The sequence below is a fragment of the Echinops telfairi genome, unplaced genomic scaffold (genome assembly GCF_000313985.2).
Source record: "Echinops telfairi isolate 266 unplaced genomic scaffold, ASM31398v2 ScPeMD7_7469;HRSCAF=8507_0, whole genome shotgun sequence".
In the NCBI taxonomy this organism is placed as follows: Eukaryota; Metazoa; Chordata; class Mammalia; order Afrosoricida; family Tenrecidae; genus Echinops; species Echinops telfairi.
In genome coordinates, this window is record NW_022111372.1 from 48,318,433 (window position 1) to 48,326,032 (window position 7,600).

Genomic DNA, 7,600 nt, shown 5'->3' on the forward strand with positions numbered 1-7,600 from the left:
GGATCAGGTCATATCTGGCTAGGACGGCGCCTGGTCCATTCTCTTCGTGTATTCCTCCTCATTTTACATTGCTCCTCTGATTTGGCGTGTCCTGATGGGGGCTGTATGCCCATTCCAGTTCTGTGGAGACACAACCAACACTCTCCCCCCTGCCCCCCGCCCCGTGGGCCAGGGATCCATTTTTTTTAATAGCCCTGAAGATTCTGGCTCAGGAAGCTGTCCATCATTTGATAGCCCTTTGGATGGCGAGATCTATCCAAAGTCAAAATTGCCTAGGACACAGAGCTACCGTGATAATCATCAGGGATTTTCAGACTATGACAACCCTATATTTGAGAAATTTGAAAAAAGAGGAACATATCTGATAAGGTATGTTTCATATCACCATCAAGACTATAATGATAGTTGTAAAACATTTCCAAGAGCTAAAAGCCCCAGGAGACCAGACTTAGTTCTATTGATAATTCTTTAACCACTAGTAGTGGAAGCAGTAATTTTACTCCAGAGGATGATGACAGTTGAAGAAGAAGAAGGTGAAGTGACAAAGATAATCCTACTTTGGCATTAATAGACACCAGCCCACTCACCAGCTCACCTCATGGGCCAACCAAGTGGAGACTGGGAAAACGGTTTAACCAGGGAGGCTTTTGCACGGTCAAACTCTGTTATGATGTTGATACAGGAGAATTATCTGTGACACAAGTTCAATTGAACTCAGCTAGCCCTGAAACTAGTACAAAAGTGAATGTACTTGAATGTGAAATTCAATTGAAAAACCTGCCGCATGAATGAATTGTTCAGAATTATGGCTGCTTGAGAGAGTCCCCAAAGAAAAAAAAACTCTTTACATATTTATAAGATCTGTGTCAGGGGTTCAACTAAGGACCAACTAAAAGCATATGGAGCTCTTACTGAGAGTGTGACTGGGAGATACACCTGCCAGATTTTAAAGAATGTCCATCATTTTCCCAGAATCATGATTACTCATGGAAATATCTAAAGTGAAAATATTATGTGAGGCTCCGTAGGCAATGTCAAATGACTTCAGACAGTCTGTCTATCGGGGCAGGAATAAAGTCTGTCACAGGCACACCATAGTGGATGAGTCCTGAAGCAATTAGTGGAGAAAGTTCTGGCAGAAAAACAAAGATCTGGCACTTTAAGATAAAGAATTTCCAATGTTTATATTCTTCATAAGACAAAGACAAAATTTATATTGAACATCAGGAAGAGTGTAGGTTGCACGGTGGCAGAAATGCTAACTTAAAAGCTTCCTGGGTTGAATTTGAAACAATAGCTTCATCTTTAAAGCTGCTACCCAGCCAACAAACACAAAGCTGGGCAGCAGCCACCCCATGCCTCAGAGTTTGTTATTTCCTCAAATGAATTTTTGTGGAGGCCAAATTGAGACCCTCAGCTGATGAATTCTTGAGACTCATGTATACACACACATGCGCCCACACAAACTGTAGTAGAGTGAACTTTCTTAATATGGCTCTATGCAAATTGGACTATGCAAATAGAGCATGTGTAGCACTAATCGAGGGGATTGGTCAATTTTTGTTACCAAGGATGAATCATCTTTGAAGAAGTAGAGAAGACAGAAAACCCAGGCTCTTGGAAGAGCCCATTGCAGAGCTCTCTCTGAAGTGGCGGAGCTCATGGAGACCAGATGGATCAGAGACTTCAGCATGGATACTCAGAGAAGCAGTAATGAGACTATGGGGTAACTTCTCATCTGACCTGAAACAATGGAACTGTGGGGTAGAAGGACAAGTGGGCTGCCTTCCTGGCTCATGGAGACAAATGCCAAGGGACTTCATAGCTGAGAGGCTGAGAATTAAAGCAAAAGTCTTGGCTGCTGGCTGAGGAGACTCATGACTGTATCCTGACTGTTTGCTGAACTTGTCTTGTGGTCACCTATTCACTTCCCTAATAACCCCCCTTAATTGTGAGTATTGTCTATGAATTCTGTATGACCACTGCAATGAATTATCAAACCCAGCAAAGATGTAGAGTGGTGTGGGGGAAATGGTTGGTGTTAGAACAGGTAAAGAAGGATTGAGTGTGAAGCCATATCTGATCCCTGTCTCATGGCAATGGGGAAGCCGCCAGAGGTTAGTTATGTGCACCTCCATGGCCGGCTTTTGTACAAACAGCCAACACATTTGCAGACTAAATGATCATGCGGTCATCTTTGATCTTTTAAGTACCTTCTTCCACTGCCCATTCTGGTTCCTTTGCCCTGAACTAGAACCTCATATGGAAGGTATTATTATCAATCACACCTCAGTTTCAGAAAGACCTTAATCCTTAATGATACTGCCTTTGGTTTCTTGCTATACTTTTCCATTTTGTTTTACTGTTAATCATGGAATTACTGATACGTCTCCCAGAGAATCTATAGGAAATACTCTTGTCTATTCTTAGTCTAAGTGTCAGCCTTATTTCCCCTTGGTGACCAGAATCAATCACCTTACCCTACTCTACTTCAGTAGAAATTTTTTTTAGTCTTATTTGCCCTTTAGTCAGTGACATGAAAACCCCAAAATGACAAGATTAAGTTTAAACTTCTAATTTAGTGAGGTCATTTTTGTATGAATATGGGAGAAATAGCATCATATGAAAGAGATTCCATAAACTCATGGGAAAATTCCATTATCTTAAAAGGTTTTTAAAAATCTTTAATTTCCATTTTTCCATAAACTTTTTGAAGCTCCCTTGTATTGACCACTAATTCAAAATACAATGCATTCTGTAAAGTAAACCTGCAACATCTAATCAAGTCGTACAAATAATGACTCCATTGAACAGAGTAGAACTGTCCCATGAGGTTCCCAAGGCTGTAATCCCTATGGAAACAGACTGCCACATCATTCTGGCATGTAGCAGCTGGTGGTTTAAACCACCAACTTCTCATTAGCAGCAACACACTTAACCCCCAAGGTTCTTGTCTTAGTTATTTTGGCCTGCTATATCAGAAATATCACAAGTGTATGGTATTAACAAACACACAGTTATTCTCACAGCCTGAGAGACTAATGGTCCACATTCAGAGGGCCATGTATTGAAGAAGGCTTTTCTCTGGGTCTTCACTAGGGAAAATGCCATGTCTTCATTCAGAATCTGTTAGCAGACATCCCTTAGAGATCGCAGTCTGTACATCAATCTTTCCCTAGATGCCAGAGCTTCACAGAGCAGGGACCCCTGGACCAAAGAACATACTCACTCCCAGCAGTTTTTTCTTGGAGGAAGTAGAATCCCCTCTCTCTCCTCAATTATATTTTCTTTTATCTCTTATAAGCTAAAAGGTGTTATAAGCCACCAAAGTCATTGCCAATCCGTTGATTCCAACTCATAGTGACCCTATATAGTGTTCTTGGCTGTCACATTGTTGGACTGTGGCAGATCATATGCTGCTGTATTGCTGAAAACTATATCACCAGTATTTTAAATATAATCAGGGTCACCCAAAGTGTACAGGTTTCAGGAGAGCTTCCAGACTAAGAACAGACATGAAGAAGAAATAGGATGTCCACCTCTGAAGGCTTATGTTGTTATTAGGTGCCTTCCAATCATTTCCAGCCAGTAGAGACCCTATGCACAACATAATGAAGCACCGCAGAGTCCTGCCGCATCCTCTCGATTGTTCTTATGCATGAGTCCACTGTCACTACGACTGTGTCAATCCATCCCTTGAGAGCCTTCTTCTTTTCTGATGTCCCTCTACTTTTCTGAGCATAATATTCTTCTCCATGGACTAGTCTCTTCTGATAATATGCCCAGAGTATGTAAGATGAAGTCCCACCACCCTGGCCTCTAAGGAGTATTCTGGTCATACTTTTTCCAAGACAGATTTGTCCCTTGGCAGTCCATGAGGCTTTCTTTGCCAGCTTATTCTCTGCCAGCACCACAATTCAAATGGTGCTTTCAATATTCTTTGTCAGCATCATAATTCAAACCCATTGATTCTTCTTCAGCCTGCCTTATTCAATGACTAACTTTAAAATGGATATGAGGTGACTGGGAATATCTTTGCTTGGGTTAGGCATATTTTAATCTTGAAAGTAGCCACCCTGCTTGCTTTTCAACACTCTAAAAAGGTCTTGTGCATTCTAAGAACAATTAGTTTTGGAGTTTTTAACAAGTTGTTCTTAAGACATGTCCCTCCTTGATGCTTGTCCTCATGAAGAGATCACTGAAGATAGGGGTGCAATAGTAAAGTGCAGTGAAGAAACTATATGGTGTCCGCCTAACAGAAAGGATAACATCTGGGGTCTTAAAGCTTGTATTCAAACAAACAACCATCTAATGAAGTGTCAAAAGAAGCACATCAGCCTGTGTGGTTCAAGGGTTGTAAATAACACAATCCAAATCCAAAGAAAGGAAAGGCATCAGAGCTTAAATTATGAACATTTGGCTTGCAGAAGGTTTAGGATGAGAGTGGGAGCCCAAAATCGTTCTGCAAAGTCCACACATGGCTTAAGTCTCCAGTAAATCCCCTCTGATGATAGTGAGGGAAGTGGATAACCTTGTTATCAGACAGACAGCATTGCAAAGTTGATTATGACAGATATAGTTCAGCTAAAATGTAATACCTAATCATTTGATGTTCATTTAGGCCCATTTTCAAGTTGCTTCCATTTTTTAAAAAATGTAAAGGGAAAATATATGTGGATTAAGCCTCTGGTGAATCCCCTCTGACCAGAGATCAAGGATGTGAATAGCCTTACTGTCATGCAAAGTACACTGGGAAATGATCCTTGCAGATTCAGTTAGGTTAAAACTTAACGCCTTATCATTTGATCTCTCCTTTTTGCCATTTTATTTTTAACAGTTTTATTGGCATATAAGTTACATATCATACAAGTCAATAGTTCAATCATGTCAAGAAAAGTTGTACCATCATCACCACAATCAATTTTATAACAGTTTCTTCTTTCTTGTACTCATTGTTATTAGCTTCTTATTTTCTCCAACCTCCCCTGCCAGACCCCAAAGAAAACATTAATCTAGTGACTGTCTCGATAGACTTACCTACCCTGGATTTTATACTCAGAAACACATTTTAAAAGAAACTAACAATAATAACAAAGTAAAACAGATCTTAAAACCTCTATCAAAAAGAAAGAGGAAAATATTAAAAACTGAAACAAATTTTAAATGGATCAAAATGGAGATCAAATGATAAGGTGTTAAATTTTAATCTAAGTGCCCCTGCAATAATCCACTTCCCGATGCATTCTGCAAAGCCATTCACATCCCTGGTCTATGGTCAGAGGGGACTAACTGAAGGCTTAATCCACATAAAATTCCCATTCACGTTTTTTTAATGAAACAACTTAAAAATTGATCAAAAGGGAGATAAATGATTAAGATATTACTTTTTAGCCTAACTACATCTGCCATAATCAACTTCATCATGCTCCGGCTGATAACAAGCCTGTTTCCATCCTTTGACGATGGTCAGGAGGGGATTCACAGGAGGCTTAATCCACGTGTGGACCTTGCAAATGGATTTTGGGCTTCCACTTTGCTTTCTGCAAACCAGGTATTCACAATTTAAGCTCTGATAGTGTTCCCTACTTCAGATTTGGGTTTTATTATTTACAAGCCTTGGTTGATCTCTCCTTTGACCATTTAAGATTTGTTCTAGTTTTTAAGACTTTCTGCTTTCTTTTCAATCAATATTTTTCTCTGTTTTACTTTGTTATTGTTTCAGTTTTGTTTCAGTTTTTCTTTATATGAGTTCAAGGATAGGTATATCTATAGAGACAGTAACTGGATTGATGGTTTCTTGTGGCTATAGTAGAGGAGGTTGGGGGAATGGGTAACTAACAGAAATTAGTTCAAAAAGTTAAAAAAGATGTTCTAAATTTGATTGTGGTATAATTATAGACCTCTTCTTAATATGATTGAGCTATTGAATTATATGATATATGAATGTATGTCAATAAACTTTTTAAAAATGTTTTAATAAGATTCATTATTTGATCTTTTGACTGCTGCTTCCATGAGCATTGATGGGGGATTCAAGCAAGGCAAAATCCTAGACACATGATTACCTTGATAACTTCAAACTCTCCTCCATTTTCATGATGTAACCAATGGGTCCAATTGTGAGGATTTTTGTTTTCTTTACGGTGAGTTATAATCCATACTGAAGGTTGAAATCCTTGATCTTCAGCAAGTGCATCAAGCCCTCCTTACTTTTATCAGGGTTTTGTCATCTATATATTGCAGGTTGCTAGTAAGACTTCCTCCAATCCTGATGCCACATTATTCTTCATATAAACCAGCTGCTCTGATGATTTGCTCAACATACAAATTGAATAAGTATTGTGAGAGGATTCAACCGCAATGCACACCTTTTCTGATTTTAAACCATATATTATTCCCCTATTCTGTTCACACAGCTGTCCATTGATCCATGTTCCACATGAGCATAAAGAAGTGTTCTGAAGATTTAGTAAGTGAAAACCTTATGTGTAATATAAGAACATTATCAGATATAGTGCCAAAAGATGGAATAGGCTGTCCATTTTAAGGGATTAGCCACTGAACACATTGTGAAGTATGAATATCAGTGAAACATAGTTAAATAGAGTGGCAAAAGATGAACCACTCAGGTTGGAAAAACTCAAAATGTGACGAGAAAGAGCTGCCTCCTCAAAATAGAGTAGGGCATAATGATATGGATGGAGAAAAGCTTTGGGGACTTTCATTTGCTGGTGGGACATAACTCAAAATTAAAAAAACAACTACAAGCATCCATTAATAATCAAAATGTGAACTATATGAAGTATGAATCTAAGAAAAGTAGAAGTCATCAAAAATGAAATGGGGAGTATAAAAACTGATATCCTAGATACTAACTAGTGAGCTGAAATGGAATGGTATTCCTCTTTTTGAATCAGAAAATCATGTTTTATTATTCTGGGAATAACAAATTCAAGAGAAATGGTGCAGCATTCATCAGCAAAATGCACATTTCAAGATCTATATAATTCACAAAATAATGACTGACCAACAAGAAGAGATTCATATTTGTGCCCATTCTAAAGAAAGGTGACCCAAAGAATTCAGAAATTACCAAACAATGTAATTAATACCGCATGCAAGTAAACTTTTGCTGAGGTCATCCAACAATGGTTGTAGCAGTGCATTGACAAGGAAGTGCCAGAAGTTTAGGCCGGATTCAGAAAAGGATGTGTAAGGAAGGGTATCAGTGCTGATATTAGAGGGATCTTGGATGGAAGCAAAGAATGCCAGGAAGATGTTTACTCGTGTTTTGTTGACCATGCAAATGCATGTGACTGTGTGGATGATAACAAACTATGGATAAGGTTGAGATCATGGGAAATCCAGAACACTTAATTGTGCTCATGTGAAAGCTATACATAGATCAAGAAGCAGTAGTGCAAACAGAACTTTTCACCATATTTATTTAAACTGTGCACTAAGAAAATTCTCTGAGAAGTTGGATTTTGTGAATAAGAACATGCCATTAGGGAGATGCTCCTCACTGGCCCATGGCCCTGTGGGGAACAACACCAGGAACACAGTGTGGGAATTGCGCCTGATCTGACCCCGCCATGCC

The 7,600-nt window shown here is 38.9% G+C and overlaps 1 pseudogene; it reads left to right on the top strand.

Moving 5' to 3' along the window:
- The window catches only part of LOC101643864, a 28,737-nt pseudogene that overhangs the window by 12,934 nt on the left and 8,203 nt on the right, over positions 1 to 7,600 (top strand).